The following is a 17,413-nucleotide window of genomic DNA, read 5'->3' as shown; positions in this document are numbered from 1 at the left end:
CCCTCACACACAATGAGTGTTTTCCACATCTAGTCCACACTTTCCCTTACCATACAGACCTATTCTCTTGAAACATTACAAACCAACCACTGATAAGCACTCCCACTGAGCAATGATATATGCAGTCACTGAAAGATTTCTGGTCTATATTTAAACATTGAGAATAGCATAAGTCTCAATTAACTTATTCAAAACTCATGGTGTGCACCGAAATAACAGGGATGAAGATGCCATGGCTACTGAAATAATAAAAGCTGTTCCGACAACAAGTGAAGTAAACAGGATCCCAATACCCCTGCCAGAAGTGGAAAGCTTAGAAAATCCAAACATACCTGCATGAATGATGAAACAATCAACAGGAACACTACCACAAATGACAGGTGCAGCAACAGTGATCTTAGAATCTCAAAATGTAGCCATCAAACCTACAACTACTGCCCCCCTGCATTCATCAGCTGCAGTGTCAGAAACTTCACCTGCTGTTGACCCCCCCATCAGCAGCCCAAGACCTTTCATCAGCATTAATTCCCCCACAATCTTTAGTAGTGCAAGACCTTTCACCACTGGTTGGGTCTCCACCACCATCAGCAGTAACAGAGGCAAGTAGAAGCAGCACAAGAAACTCAACTCCACAGGACTTCTGGTACTCAGCCTCAGTTCCAAGATTAACTTAAGTCAGAAACCTGCTAGTACACATCCTATGATCTATACTTGCAATTTATAACAAAACAGTAATACCACAACAAAGAGTTTAGGAAATGACAAACCTTGTTATTTTTCACCAGGAAACAAGAAAGAAACAAAGAAGAAACAAACTGGACCAGTTGCCTGTCTGCATTAGCAACAGCAATGCAATAAACAATGACGATCTATTGTGTTTTACTGAACAGCATTTGAATGAAAGGACTGAAATGAAGCATTTATATAAGTACGATGTAGCAGCTAATTACACTAGGTATACTATACAATGCATAAAGGTGGAGTAATAATGTAGGTTAAAAATAATATTGCGTACAAGTCTAGAGATGTAAAAAAATTACTGTGTTGATCAACATTTTGTGGCTTGTTGCAGTAACTCCATGTTAACACACTGCCTATTTATGTGATTACCATTTACTGAACTCCCTCAGGAAAGCTTAGTATACTCCTGATGCAAGTAGAATCACTTAACTCACCTGTTCTCAAAAACCAAAGAAATAATCATGTTTGGTGACTTTAATGAAAATTTTCTTACTTGTAATAATGATAGAACAGTTTCTGAGAATGTAATGAGCTTTTTTAATCTGAGGGCAGTTATTACTTTCCCGCAAGAGTGACAAAGCACTGCACACGCCTGATTGACAATATTTTTGTAGACAGTAACAGAATTGATCACATAATTGTAACACAAACCTTAAATGGCCTTTCTGACTATGCTGGGCAGCTGTTAAAAATGCATGATGCAAGCCCTGAGAACAAGAGTAGTTTTAACAACAGCTCTTTTAGACTAATCAACAGTGAGAATCTGTAAACCTTCAGCAAACATTTGCAGCATTGGAATGGGGCACAGTATATAGGCCTAAAAAATGTCAATGATAAATTTAACCTGTTCCTCAATGACTTTCTTACCCTTTTTGAAGCTGTATTTCCTTAGAGAATTTCAAAAAGTACCAACCTTAGTGATTATAGGAGACAGGGGCTCACTTAGGGAATCAAAACACCTGGTAAAACAGAAACAATGCTTTATGTTTTACTTGGAAATTCTAACAAACCTCAGGACAGGGTGCACTACAAATTATACTGCAGCACTCCAAAGAATGTAATTAAAAAATCCACCAGCATATTTATTAAATCTGAACTTGACAGATAAATAATAAACTGTCGGGTAGGTGGTTGAAAGGGAGACAGGAAAATTTTCAGAATATACAGACAGTATCAAAGTGTGTCATAATGAAAGCATGGTTGATGAAAGTGATATAGTTGCCAACATCTTTAATAACTATTTTTTGACAGCAGCATATCAAATTGGGAAGCCACAAACCTACTTCAAAAAGCAGTGCAGAACAAAATTAGTCAGATGCATATACCCTATATTACAACTGATGATTCTGAGAAGGTAAGGAACCAAATGAAAAATAAAAATTCCTTTGTTGCGGATAACAGAGCTATGAAATTCTCGAGCACTGCTGCACATTTATTCTTAAAGTTCATGGTCACATATTTAGTTAGTCTATAAGTCAAGATACTGTCCCTAATAGACTCAAATATGCAATTGTTAAACCACTGTTCAGAAAAAGTGATAAAGCCAAGGTTTTCAATTACCAATCAGTTTCATTGCAAAAAGAAACTTACGTTCAAGAGACTCACAGATCATATTAATAAATATAACATCCATAATAAAGATCAGTTTCCATTCCGAAAGAGTTTTTGAACTGGACATGCAATATTCTCATTTGTCAACCACCTCCTCGAACCCATAAATAATAAAATGTCACCAGCTGGAATCTTTTGTGACCTGTCTGAAGCATATGACTGTAGATAACAAAATTCTGCTTATGAAGGCTAAGCACTATGGCTTATATGGTAAAGAAGAGATCTGGCTCAAGTCATATCTAAAGAACAGAAGGCACCAGGTAGTCATTCCATGTAGGCTTTCACGGCCGGCGTCTTTATCAGTAAACTCTTCCGGGCTAAGTTGCCGTGGTCGATCTGTAGAACTTCTTCTCCCTGACGTTTCGTTCTCAACTACGGAGAACATCTTCCGAGGTGAGTCGACGACTCACCTCGGAAGATGTTCTCCGTAGTTGAGAACGAAACGTCAGGGAGAAGAAGTTCTACAGATCGACCACGGCAACTTAGCCCGGAAGAGTTTACTGATAAAGCACCAGGTAGTATTGCATAATTCTGCAATGGCAGCTGCCTCCTCTAGCTGGGACACAGTGAAAGGTGGAGTACCACAGGGCTCGGTGCTTGGTCCGTTACTTTTCCTAATCTTTATAAATGATCTGTCCCTCAATGTTAAACAAGATGCAATTCATTCAGTTTCATACAGCAAACAAAAAACTGAAAAACACTGAAATGAATTGCGGTAACAAACAAATATTGAGAGTTGAGTCTTTCAAATTCTTGGGATTGCACATTAATAACAATCTAAACCGATCAGTTTATATCATCGAAGTATGTAAAAGGCTGAATTCGGCAGTATTTGCCATTTGCTCAGTTTCACATGTTCGTGACTTGGAAACAATCATAGCTATATACTTTGACACGTTCTACAACCTAGCAATACACTCGCATCAAGGATCCATGGAACTCTAAAAAAAATAAATAAATAAAATAAATGAGAATTACCTAAAAAACCTTTTGTGATTAGTTGATAGAGGAGCACGAGCGTGAGATCTGTGCCCTTCAGGTGCAGTTACAACGTGAAAAGGAGGAACTAGATAGGTTGAGAATGGTGAAAGGTGGTGGGGAATGGGAACTGGCAGTTGGCAAGAAGGCAGCTAGGAGGAGACGGTATTCAGACAGTTACACTTTGCGTATATGCAATAGATTTGACCAAATTTCAGTGGTGCCAGTTGGGTCTATCAGTAGATCGGGTTTCACTAGGCACGGCCTGCACCTCACCTCAATAGGTGTGGGAAGGAGACGTTGGCAAAGATTGACGGCCGGGGTGGCTGAGCAGTTCTAGGCGCTACAGTCTGGAACCGCGCGACCGCTATGGTCACAGGTTTGAATCCCGCCTCGGGGATAGATTTGTGTGATGTCCTAAGTTCTAGGGGACTGATGACCTCAGAAGTTAAGTCCCATAGTGCTCAGAGCCATTTGAACCATTTGGCAAAGCTTATAGGTGACAGTGAAGTGGGTGGTGGTGGTGGGATCACTCATGAAAAATTCCTGTAGTAGTTGGTGTTAGACTGCACCTTTTTTAAATTGAAGTCAGTAGATAGGTATACTTGCCTAAAGGAAGTCCCTCTAACTAAGGCCCACTGTCAGAGGACATCATGTTTCCAAGTAGAGAAGGAATTAGCCTACTTCATCAAGATATATGAGGTATTAGAGTTAAAGTTAGTGAACTGCTTATAGAAGCTGACTTCAAGATTATTGGTATGTCAGAGCACCACTTAAATAATTTGACAATTCAGAGGTTTCCTTTAATAGGATACAGATTAGCTGGCTGTCCCCCCCCCCCCCCCCCCCCCCCAAGGAGTTCCTTGTGGGGTGGGGGAGTGGCTGTGTACATAAAAAACAGTATTCCATTTGAGTCCACAGATGTATCACAGCACTGCACTGAACAGGTATTTGAATGTTGTGCAGGGGCAGGTGAATTTAATGAAACTAGACCCGTTATTCATACAATGTAAGCTTTCACAGCAGGTATTGTCTTCACTTAAAACTTCCGGGCTGATAGGCCATGGTCGAAGTATAAAACTCTCTCCTGACGTTTCGTCTCCGACTGCGGGAGTTCGCTGCTTTACCTCCGAGGATGTCTCCCGCAGTCGGAGATGAGATGTCAGGAGAGAGTTTTATACTTCGACCACGGCCTATCAGCCTGGAAGTTTTAAGTGTAGACCCGTAATTGTTGTTGTTTATGGGTCCGCTAACTCTGGCTTAAGAGAATTTCTGCTCAAGCTAGAGAGAGTTCTCGATTCACTTTGTAGGTAGTACCAGAAATTAGTTGTATTTGGTGACTTCAATATAAATTTTGTATATGATGGTGCAAGGAAAACGAAATTTGGTAGATCTCCTACATTCACATGATCTGATGCAGACTGTTTTTTTTCAACTAAGGTGCTTGTACTCAAACAAATGTAATATGTAATTACAAACTATTTAGGAAAGTTAATCCAACACCAATAGAGAGTTTTTTAAACTCTGTCAAAGAATAAGAGTGACGGGATGTTTATAGTGCTGATAACATAGACGACAAATATAATGCTTTCCTTAACACATTTCTCATGCTCTTTGAGAATTGCTTTCCATTAGAACATTCTAAATGGGGTACTAGCAGTAATAGGCAGCCCGGGCGACTCACTAGTGGGATAAGGATATCATGTAGAGCAAAGAGGGAATTACATCAAAATGTTAGAAGCAGTCACAATCAAGCTACAGTAGCCCATTACAAACAGTATTGTAAGGTGCTTAAAAACGTTATTAGGAAGGCAAAGAGTACGTGGTACGTGGCAGTGTCTGGTCAGCAGCACAAGGTCGACAATATAAAGTCAGTTCATAGTAAATGTATTTCTGTTACTGATAAATCAGATACATGTAAAGTATTTAACAATCTTTTCTGATCATTGCTGGTGAACTAAATAAAAATTTAGTTTCTGCAGTGAATCATATCTTTCTTGACAAATGCCTTTCCGATATTGATGACTGAAATATTCCTCTGTGATACAGACAAGGGGGAGAGTGAGTCAATAATTAAATCACTGAAGACTAAGGACTCTCATGGATATGATGGAGTGCCTAGCAGAATATTAAAGTACTGTGGTGCACACGTTAGCCCTGTACTTAGCCATATTTATAATATTTCCTTTAGGAATCGTCAGTTTCCTGAACGATTAAAGTGCTCAGTAGTAAAGCCACTTTATAAAAAGGGGGGAAGGGATAATGTAGATAATTTTAGAACTATTTCTATGCCATCACTGTTTGCTAAAGTTGGATAATTGATCATTTTATATCACACGATTTGCTATCAAATGTACAGTTTGGCTTTAGAAGTCATATAACAACTGAAAATGCTATGTTCTGTCTTGTCTGTGAAGTACTGGATGGGTTAAACAAAAGGTTTCGAAGACTAGGCATATGTTTTGATTTAACTAAGGCGTTTGATTGTGTTGATCACAAAATATTGCTCCAGAAATTGGACCATTGTGGAATACTGGGAGTAGCTCACAATTGGTTCACATCTTACTTTAGCAACAGACAGCAAACAGTCATCATTCACAATATTGAGATTGGCTGTGATGTGGGGTCTGAGTGGCGTACGGTCAAGTGGGGGGTGCCCCAGGGATCAGTGTTGGGGCCACCCCTGTTCCTTATTTATATGAATGATATGCCCTCTAGTATTATGAGTAACTCTAAAATATTTCTGTTTGCTGATGACACTAGCGTGGTAGTAAAGGATGTTGTGTCCAACATTGTCCCAGCTTCAAATAGTGCAGTTCGTGACATTAGTTCATGGCTTGTAGAAAATAAACTAATGCTAAATGACAGTAAGACAGTTTTTACAGTTTCTAACACACAATTCAACAAAACATGACGTTTTAATTTCACAAAATGGGCATATGATTAGTGAAACTGAACAGTTCAAAGTTCTAGGTGTTCAGAGAGATAGTAAATTGTTGTGGAAAGCCCACGTTCAGGATCTTCTTCAAAGACAATACTGCCATTTTTACTATTCGAACAGTATCTGAAGTGAGTGATCGTTCGACACAAAAACTAGTCTACTTTGCTTATTTTCATTCGCTCATGTTGTATGGTATTATATTTTGGGATGACTCTTCGCATTTTAAAAGTATATTTTTGGCTCAGAAACAGGCGGTTCAGGCAATAAGTGGTGCAAATTTACTAACCTCATATAATTTCTTGATCACAATATTTTATGCCCAAGAATAAGCAGCTTTCACTCAGTTAATACTCGGCAGAAATCCAATCTGCATTTAGATCAGACTTCCATAAGTCTTGTGCAGAAAGGTGTACATTATTCTGTTACATTCATTTTCAATAAGCTACCACTCTAATTCAAAAATCTTTGCTGTAGCCCACACGCTTTCAAATTGAAACTGAAGAGTTTGCTGAGGGGTCACTCCTATTCTGTCAAGGAGTTCCTTGAAAAATTAAGCTTATTCTTGTTGTATTGTTGATTGCGTTTGCTTAAACTTATGGATTGACTTTTTTCGGGTTCATAAATATTATATTTTTATCTGTTATTTCTTTTATGTTGTAATTTGATGTACTGATACGTTCCATGACCCTGGAGATCTGCCCCTCAATTTGGTACTACTGAACTTTACATGAAAAAAAATACCACCTCCTCCTAGCTGCCTTCTTGCCAACTGCCTACAGCCACTCCCCCACTTGCAAGGAACTCCTTGAAAAAACAGCCAGCTAATCTGTATCCAATTAAAGGAAACCTCTGAATTGTCAAATTATTTAAATGGTGCTCTGACATACCAATAATTTTGAAGTCAGCTTCTATAAGCAGTTCACTAACTTTATCTCTAATACCTCTTATATCTTGATGAAGTAGGCTAATTCCTTCTCTACTTGGAAACATGATGTCCTCTGACAGTGGGCCTTAGTTAGAGGGACTTCCTTTAGGCAAGTATACCTATCTGCTGACTTCAATTTAAAAAAGGTGCAGTCTAACACCAACTACTACAGGAATTTTTCACGAGTGATCCCACCACCACCACCCACTTCACTGTCACCTATAAGCTTTGCCAAATGGTTCAAATGGCTCTGAGCACTATGGGACTTAACTTCTGAGGTCATCAGTCCCCTAGAACTTAGGACATCACACAAATCCATGCCCAAGGCAGGATTCGAACCTGCTACGAAAGCGGTCGCGCGGTTCCAGACTGTAGCGCCTAGAACTGCTTAGCCACCCCGGCCGTCAAGCTTTGCAACCTCTCCTTCCCACACCTATTGAGGTGCAGGCCGTGCCTAGTGAAACCCAATCTACAGATAGACCCAACTGGCACCACTGAAATTTGGTCAAATCTATTGCATATACGCAAAGTGTAACTGTCTGAATACCATCTCCTCCTAGCTGCCTTCTTGCCAACTGCCAGTTCCCATTCTCCACCACCTTTCACCATCCTCAACCCATCTAGTTCCTCCTTTGCACGTTGTAACTGCACCTGAAGGGCACAGATCTCACGCTCCTGCTCCTCTGTCAACTTATTTCTACTACAGATTCTGCATTCCTACGAGAGGATCTCACTAGAATGCCCACTGGCTTCCCCACTGCATTCCCCCAATGAAAATACTTGGGACAAATCCCACACCGTAACCCACTACTCTCAAATGACGGAGCGCACACTTCCCACTCATGATAAAATTTTACAGTTACTGAAAAAAAACTGTACGTCTACGTTACCTAAGTTCAGTTACACCAGTAGAACTAACAATAGCAGTCTTTAAATTCTCTGTCTACTAAGAAAGCAACTACTTGTATTAATACCACTACACCACAGCTAGTACCAATACCACCAAAACTTCACAAAATTATTAGCTAAAACCAAAAATTCAAGCAGCCACTGGAACACTTAAAGTCAAAACACTGAATGAAAATTTTAGTGAACTATTTCACTAGAAGCAGCAAGAAATGTCAGCTGAAAACTGAAGCACGAAATTTACTGAATGGCTTCAATGCATAGAAAACTCTAAAAAACACAGCTTGTGAACTTTTCCAAAAGCTTATTAAATCGTTATTTTGCCACAAACAGCATGAAACACTGCTGAAAACTATTAAATTTAATAACTGTATAACAGTGCACAAATAATTTTTTCAGTACTTAAATTTCCTGAAGACTGAAGCTCTTATGGATTTAGAATGCAACATTTGTGCGAAACTCAGCTTGTCCTTTTCTCACATTATACCCAGTGAACCATGGATGAAGGCCAACTAGCAGATTCGATATTCCTAGATTTCAGGAAATTAATTGTTACCATGTCCCACTGCAGACTTTTGTTGAAGGTATGAGTATATGGAATACGTTCCCACGGCAAAAGAGTCTTGTTACGTAATAGAAGTCAGTATGTTGTGCTCAATAGTGAGTGTTCAGAGACAAGGCTATCACCAGGTGTGCCCCAGGGAAGTGTGATAGGCATAAATAGGCATAATGTTGCAAAGCAATATTAAACAGAATGAGCACGGAAGGATGGTAGTAAGGAAGGTGAATGGTTGCCTTCAGTTTAATGGGAGAGTTTTAGGGAAGTATTGTTCATCTGTAGAGAAGACTGCACACAGAACACTAGTGTGACAGTCTTGGGTATTGCTCAAGTGTTTGGGATCCCCACCAGGTCAGATTAGAGGTAGACATCAAAGTAATTTGGAGCCGGGCTGGTAGATTTGTTACTGGTAAGTTCGATCAACATGTGATTATTATGGATATGCTTTGTGAACTCAAATGGGAATTCCTAGAGGGAAGATGGCGTTCTTTTCACGAAAGACTACTGAGAAAATGTGGAGAACCGGCATTGGAAACTGCCTGCAGAATAATTCTGTTGCTGCCAATGTACATTTCACTTAATATCATAAACATACAGAAATTAGAGCCCGTATGGAGGCATAAAGATAGTCATTTTTTCCCTCACTATTTGCAAGCAAAACAGGAAAGGACATGACTAGTAGTGGTATAAGGTACCCTCTGCCATGCACCGTATGGTCACTTGTGGAATATGTATGTAGATGTAGATGTTAGACTTGCTTCCCTCCACAAGCCAGGGCATTTGCTTGAATTCCACTGAAGGCATCGAAATGGGGCAGTCAGTAGATAGAGTCTTATTTTTTCAACAGATTGGATAGCACCTTATCTGGTCTAGACAAAGTACTGTTGAGCCAGAACGGTTTCCTATTCCCATCACTATGTAACTTGACGTAAAATTTAACTAGTATTTCTCAAACAGTTCCACAATGTTAACAGAATGTTAATGTCTGGTTGGCAGAGTTGGTAAACTCAAAAAATTTTCTGCCAATCCTGGGCTATTGTTTTCTAGAATGACAGTTACGATGATGGATGGATTGATTTAAGGGACCAAACTCCTCTCATCCTGGGAGCATCAAATCAATCAAATTCTTGCAATGTAAGGAACTAGATGGACAGCCAAAACACCTATGTTTGTGTATCTGGGATGAGAATGGTAGAATGGAACAACAAAACCAACTATGAAAGAAAACTGAAGTATCATAGGGCCATGGGTAAAGGGGAGAGGAGGGGGTTGGGGGGGGGGGGGGGTGGAAGAGTGCAATTATCTCAGACAACTGCCAGAGGTCCTGCAGGGCACGTCCATGGCGAAATGTACATCTCATCTTCCACATCCAACTGGCAGACACTCCATCGTTACAGAAGACCAGGCCAAGAGTGAGGTGAATAAAATGGTGGAGTAATCAAGAGAACACTCTTAGATTGAAACAATGAAGGATGTAGACGGATAAACAGATTAAAAGATGGGATCAAGCCTACCCACTAGCCAGAGGTCCTACAGGGCTGAGACTGCGATAGCAGGTGAAAAGCCACCCCATACCAGGAGCCTGCAGGATCATATTTTCTGAACTTCAACCAATATTACACATGGTGCACTTTCAAAGTCTAAAATTATGTTTGCTGCTTGGGCGTTATCAGCTAAAGTTGAGGGTAATGAGACAACTAGCTTCAGTGTTTGTCTTATCATAGTAAAAATAGTCATTCCATTAAAATGTACATCACCAATTTAAAATAACAGTTGCACTATAGTAGAAGAGCAATTTGAGAATATATTCATGGGTCAGTTTAGTGTGGCCAATGCAGAGTCAGCAAAATATTTTAGATTCTACAAATTGCTAGATAGTTGAGCAATCATTTTCCTACAATAAGTTGGAGAGGCAGTGTAAAGTCTCGCCTGGCACTTCTGTTTCAGATTGTGTATATGAAGTAGCCATTTTAGCTTAGCATAAAAAACTACTCACAGTCGTTTGGTTCTACCACATCATTATGCAAATAAAGATACAATGCAATTAAAAAGAAAAAGAATATGAGATTTGAGCTTTCTTATTTTTTATTTTACATATCTAGTTATGTAGAACTAAACTGAAGCATACTGGTAGATCTTCATGGTCATGGAACAAGCTAGTACATTAAATTAACATAGATGAAATAAACTGTAGATGAATTCTATGCAGATAAAAAGATGTGAGTATATATTACCATAATCAACAATATAACCCAAGAATTCGCTTAATTTTATTCTAGGAACTCCTTGATATAATATGAATGATCCAGATGGAAATTCTTCAGTTTAGATATTTGAGTGTGTGAGGATTATTACTAAGATTTTTTTTTTTTTAATTTTTATGGTAGCTTACTGAAAATGGATGGAGCAGAATACTGCACAGCTTTCTGCACAAGACACAAGGGGATGTGATCCAAATGCAGCATTGATTTCTGCCTCGTATTAACTGAGTGGAAGCTGCTAATTCTCATGAATAAGCTCATACTGTTAACAAATGACATTAATGAAAATATATATTGAGAGACCAATGTCAGACATCCTAGACTCCTGAACACAGGTCGACAAGAGGTTCTCGAGCTTACATCACATACTGCTCGAACTGCCAATTTCTAAACCAAAAATAATCTTTGCGAATGGAAAGAGTTACTCCAGAATATGTTGTATGTTATAAGTACATGTAAATAACTAAGGTAGACTAATTTTCTCGGTCGACCCTCACTTATTGCAGACACTGTTCTAATGTTAAATATAGCAGCATTCAGTTCCTGAACAAGATCCTTAACATGGCCATGACAGTTTACTATCTACATGGACACCTAAAATTTGGACTGTTCAGACTCAATGATCATGTGCCCATGTCAGTTTTAGTTAAATTGTGTGTTAGAAATTGTAAAAACTGAGTCTTACTAGGATTTAACACCATTCTATTTTCTACATGCCATGAATTTGGGTGTTGAACTGTGATATTTGATACATCGCCAACGTTGCATTCCAATATCCTTTACTATCAAGTTAGTGTCACCAGAAAACAAAAAAAATCTAGAATCACCTACCCAAGCTCTGCAGTAATATTTTGTAACCCACACGATAAATGCCTTAATTGAACCAAAGAAGATGACTAGCGTTTGCAACTTTTTGTTTAAACCCTCCAGTGTCTCACCAAAAAGGAGCATGTAGTGTTTTCAGTTGTTAAGCCTCTTCTGAGACAAAACTGTATGTTTGACAGCAAATTACGTGAACTGAAATTATCAATTACCCTTATATATACACAGCCTCTTCAATACATTTTGCAAACACCAATGGCATAAAAACAAGTCCAAAATTATTTACGTTATCCCTTTCTCCTTTTATTATTATTATTATTATTATTATTATTATTATTATTATTATTATTACTACTACTATTATTACTATTACTATCATTATTCCATTCTCAGACGTTATGTCTGGTTAAAAATGGAAAGTGACGCGGACCTTGATCAAGCGTGACTTACTTTTAACTGTACGGTATACGTTACATTGCATTTAGGAACTTTCGGGTAATTGAACATGTATCAATAATTACAGATTTCTGTAGTTGTGTGTGTGTGTGTGTGTGTGTGTGTGTGTGTGTGTGTTTGGATGTAGCTGTATTGCGTTGACGTAATGGTGGATATTGTGTGGTATGACTCCTGTAGTTGATAGTATAATTGGTATAATGTCAACTTTATCCTGATGCCACATGTCCTTGACTTCCTCAGCCAGTTGGATGAATTTTTCAATTTTTTCTCCTGTTTTCTTCTGTATATTTGTTGTATTGGGTATGGATATTTCGATTAGTTGTGTCAATTTCTTCTTCTTATTGGTGAGTATGATGTCATTTTTGTTATGTGGTGTTGTTTTATCTGTTATAATGGTTCTGTTCCAGTATAATTTGTATTCATCGTTCTCCAGTACATTTCGTGGTGCATACTTGTATGTGGGAACATGTTGTTTTATTAGTTTATGTTGTATGGCAAGTTGTTGATGTATTATTTTTGCTACATTGTCATGTCTTCTGGGGTATTCTGTATTTGCTAGTATTGTACATTCGCTTGTGATGTGATCTACTGTTTCTATTTGTTGTTTGCAAAGTCTGCATTTATCTGTTGTGGTATTGGGATCTTTAATAATATGCTTGCTGTAATTTCTGGTGTTTATTGTTTGACCCTGCATTGCAATCGTGAATCCTTCCGTCTCACTGTATATATTGCCTTTTCTTAGCCACGTGTTGGATGCGTCTTGATCGATGTGTGGCTGTGTTAGATGATACGGGTGCTTGCCATGTAGTGTTTTCTTTTTCCAATTTACTTTCTTCGTATCTGTTGATGATATGTGATCTAAAGGGTTGTAGAAGTGGTTATGAAATTGCAGTGGTGTAGCCGATGTATTTATATGAGTGATTGCTTTGTGTATTTTGCTAGTTTCTGCTCGTTACAGAAAGAATTTTCTTAAATCGTCTACCTGTCCATAATGTAGGTTTTTTATGTCGATAACTCCCCTTCCTCCTTCCTTTCTGCTTAATGTGAACCTTTCTGTTGCTGAATATATGTGACGTATTCTGTATTTGTGGCATTATGATCATGTAAGTGTATTGAGTGCTTCTAGGTCTGTGTTACTCCATTTCACTACTCCAAATGAGTAGGTCAATATTGGTATAGCATAAGTATTTATAGCTTTTGTCTTGCTTCTTGCTGTCAATTCTGTTTTCAGTATTTTTGTTAGTCTTTGTCTATATTTTTCTTTTAGTTCTTCTTTAATATTTGTATTATCTATTCCTATTTTTTGTCTGTATCCTAGATATTTATAGGCATCTGTTTTTTTCCATCTCTTCTATGCAGTCGCTGTGGTTATCCAATATGTAATCTTCTTGTTTAGTGTGTTTTCCCTTGACTATGCTATTTTTCTTACATTTGTCTGTTCCAAAAGCCATATTTATATCATTGCTGAATACTTCTGTTATCTTTAGTAATTGATTGAGTTGTTGATTTGTTGCTGCCAGTAGTTTTAGATCATCCATGTATAGCAAATGTGTTATTTTGTGTGGGTATGTTCCAGTAATATTGTATCCATAATTTGTATTATTTAGCATGTTGGACAGTGGGTTCAGAGCGAGGCAGAACCAGAAAGGACTTAATGAGTCTCCTTGGTATATTCCACGCTTAATCTGTATTGGCTGTGATGTGATATTATTTGAATTTGTTTGGATATTAAGTGTGGTTTTCCAATTTTTCATTACTATGTTTAGGAACTGTATCAATTTAGGATCTACTTTGTATATTTCCCAATATTTGTAGTAACCATGAGTGGGGTACACTATCAAAAGCTTTTTGATAATCAATGTATGTGTAGTGTAGTGACCTTTGTTTAGTTTTAGCTTGATATGTCACCTCTGCATCTATTATCTGTTGCTATTTACATCCTCTTGCTCCTTTGCAGCAGCCTTTTTGTTCTTCATTTATAACTTTGTTCTGTGTTGTATGTGTCATTAATTTCTGTGTAATGACTGAAGTTAATATTTTGTATATTGTTGGTAGGCATGTTATGGGGCGATATTTAGCTGGGTTTGCTGTGTCTGCTTGATCTTTAGGTTTCAGCGAAGTTATTCCTTTTGTAAGTGTATCAGGGACTGTGTATGGGTCTGCAATGTAACTGTTAAATAATTTAGTTAGATGTGAATGTGTTGAGGTGAACTTCCTTAGCCAGAAATTTGCTATTTTATCTTTTCCAGGGGCTTTACAACTGTGCGTACAATTAATTGCTCGGGTGACTCCATGTTGCAAAATTATCACTTCAGGCATTTGTGGTATCATCTTGTATGCATCTGTTTCTGCTTGTATCCACCGTGCATGTCTGTTATGTTGTACCGGGTTTGACCATATGTTGCTCCAGAAGTGTTCCATGTCTGTTATGTTTGGTGGATTGTCTATTTTAATGTGTGTGTTATCTATTATCTGGTAAAATTTCTTTTGGTTTGTGTTGAATGTTTGGTTTTGTTTCCTTCTATTTTCACTTTTTATGTATCTTCTAAGTCGTTTGGCCAATGCTTGTAATTTCTGCTTCTTTTCATCTAATTGCTCTATCACTACTTGTTGTGAGATTTTACCTAACCCTTTTCGTTTTTTGTCTGATATTTCATTTCTTATAAATTGTGTTAGCTGCCCAATGTCTTTTCTCAGTTTTTCTATTCTGATCTGTAGCCTGTGTTGCCATGCTGGTTTTGTGGGTTTCTTCTGTGTTGGTTGGTTCTGATCTCTGCCTAGTGTGTATATTTAGTGTAGTGAGTGCTCCTATATGAACCAGTAGTTGTAACTCTTCCATAGTTGTATTTTCATTTATTTTGTTGTGTATGATTGTGTTGATAGTTGTTATTTTCGACTTGTGGGTTATTTGGTCTATGCAAGAATGGTCTAATGTCTGTATTTGTGTCTTTGTATTCTATATATGTCAGCTGAAATTTTTCTTTTATATCTAACATGTGTGTCACTTCGTGTTCTATTTGTGCTTGTTCTGATGGCTGTCTTAAGATTTCGTTTTCCTCTGATTGTTTAATTGATGCGTGTTGTTCTTTGTTTGTTTGCTCCGGGATGTTTGAGTCCATTACTGTATTTTCTTCTTCTTCTGATTGCACATTATTTTGTTCCGGTATTTGTTGTACTTGTTGTTTGATGTTTTCTAATTCTGACTGGGGTATCCTGTTATTTTTTATTATTACACGGATCTGATCAGCTAGTCGCTGTTCTGTTAAAAATTTTAATTCAGGATATCTGGTAATAAATGTTGTGTATACTTGTGACCTGTATCCAGTTGTGTTGGTTCCTAAGTTTGTTGCTTGGTAATAACAGAACATGAGGTGCTGGTTAACTTCATCTGACCATCTCATCCTCTGTCTTTGTTTTCCTTCTAGATTATTATTATTATTATTATTATTATTATTATTATTATTATTATTATTATTATTATTATTATTATAAAGCATTTTTGCTACTGAGCACTTTAATTGAACAGGAAACTGACCATTGTTAAAGGAAAATTACAAATGTGGCTAAGTATTAGCCTAACACATGCAGCACAGTGCTTTAGTATCCTGCTAGATACCCTATCAAATCTGTGAGAGTCCTTATTCATCAGGGATTTAATTATTGACTCAGTCTCCCCCTTGTCAGTATCATAGAGATGTATTTCAGACAGAAGTGTTGGAAAGCCATTTGTTAAGTGAGTTATACGAAACCCTATGGAAGCTAAGTTCTTGCTTAATTCACTGGCTACGTTCAGAAAGTGATTGTTAAATACTGCACATATATAGGGTGGCAATTATTGGACTATTTGGAATAAAATCATAACTTCTGAACAGTTTGCATTAGGACAGTCAAACTGTACAGTTGGCTGCGGGGCATGATGGGAATTAGTGCGAGCTGTATGGTTTGGTTTAGCGACAAAGCCCACTTTCATTTGGATGGGTTCATCAGAAAGCAAAACTGGAGCATTTGGGGGACTGAGAATCCACATTCCATGATCTAGAAGTCTCTTCACTCTCAACTGGGGACTGTGGTGTTCAATGTGCACTAACGGATCGGTGCAATATTCCTTGATGGCACGATGACTACCAAACGGTACATCAAGGTTTTGGAAGAGGATTTCATCCCCATTATCCAAAGTGACCCTGATCTTGACAAGATGTGGTTTACGCAAGTTGGAGCTCAACCCCATTGAAGCAGGAGACTGATGTCCGGAAGGAGTACTTTGGGGCCATATTCTGGCTCTGGAGTACACAGAGGCCAATGGGATGGGCCTCAATTGGCCGCCATATTCTCCAGATCTGAACACATTCGACTCCTTTTTGTGGGGCTATATTAAAGACAAGGTGTACAGGAGTAACCCCAAAACCACTGCTTAGCTGAAAACAGCCATTCAGGAAGTCACCGACAGCATCGATGTTCCGACACTTTAGCGGGTTGTGCAGAATTTCGCTATTCATCTGCACTACATTATTGTCAATGATGGCAAGCATATCGAATATGTCATAACCTAAATCCAAATATCTGTAATGACGTTCCCACTTTGAACAAAGTGTGTGCATGCCGTAGTTTGTAACTAATTTACATTTTTTCCCCATATAGTTCAATAATTGTCACGCTGTACGTCTGACTTATTAGTAAAAAAAAATATTTTTATTACATACTGATTTCATATCCTCACCCTTGTGCAGTTGGCCAGACACTTCCTTCAAGAATGACCACATGGTTTTAATTTTTTCCTGAGAATTAGCTACTCCATTTGTAAACCACACGCCTTCCTAGTGACATTTTTAAGCAACTTACAGTACTCCAGAATGAAATTGTCACTCTGCAGCAGAGTGTGCGCTGATGTGAAACTTCCTGGCAGATTAAAACTGTGTGCCAGACTGCCAGACTGAGACTCGAACATGGGACCTTTGCCTTTCATGGGCAAGTACTCTATCATCTGAGCTACCCAAGCACAACTCACAACCCATCCTCACAGCTTTAATTCCTCATCTCTTACCTTCCAAACTTCCTTTCTTCCAGGAGTGCTAATTCTGCAAGGCTTACACGAGAGCTTCTGTGAAGTTTGGAAGGTAGGAGACGAGGTACTGGCAGAATTAAAGCTGTGAGGATAGGTCGTGAGTCATGCTTGCGTAGCTCAGATTGTAGAGCACTTGCACGAGAAAGGCGAA

General features: G+C 38.3%; 1 protein-coding gene across 7 annotated transcripts in view; it reads right to left on the bottom strand.

The window, feature by feature from the left end:
- Positions 1-17,413, bottom strand: part of LOC124556688 (centromere protein J) — a 288,468-nt gene that overhangs the window by 252,181 nt on the left and 18,874 nt on the right. The window contains exon 2 of one of the 7 annotated variants that reach the window (XM_047130658.1): positions 1,655-1,700. The exons of the other annotated variants lie outside the window; for them this stretch is intronic. The gene's annotated coding sequence lies outside the window, so the exon portion shown is untranslated. The remainder of the gene's footprint in view (positions 1-1,654; positions 1,701-17,413) is intronic. 7 annotated transcript variants of the gene reach the window in all.

The sequence above is a fragment of the Schistocerca americana genome, chromosome X, assembly GCF_021461395.2.
Source record: "Schistocerca americana isolate TAMUIC-IGC-003095 chromosome X, iqSchAmer2.1, whole genome shotgun sequence".
Taxonomy (NCBI): domain Eukaryota; kingdom Metazoa; phylum Arthropoda; class Insecta; order Orthoptera; family Acrididae; genus Schistocerca; species Schistocerca americana.
The sequence above is the reverse complement of the archived record's forward strand: the minus strand, read 5'-3'. Positions and strand labels throughout refer to the sequence as shown.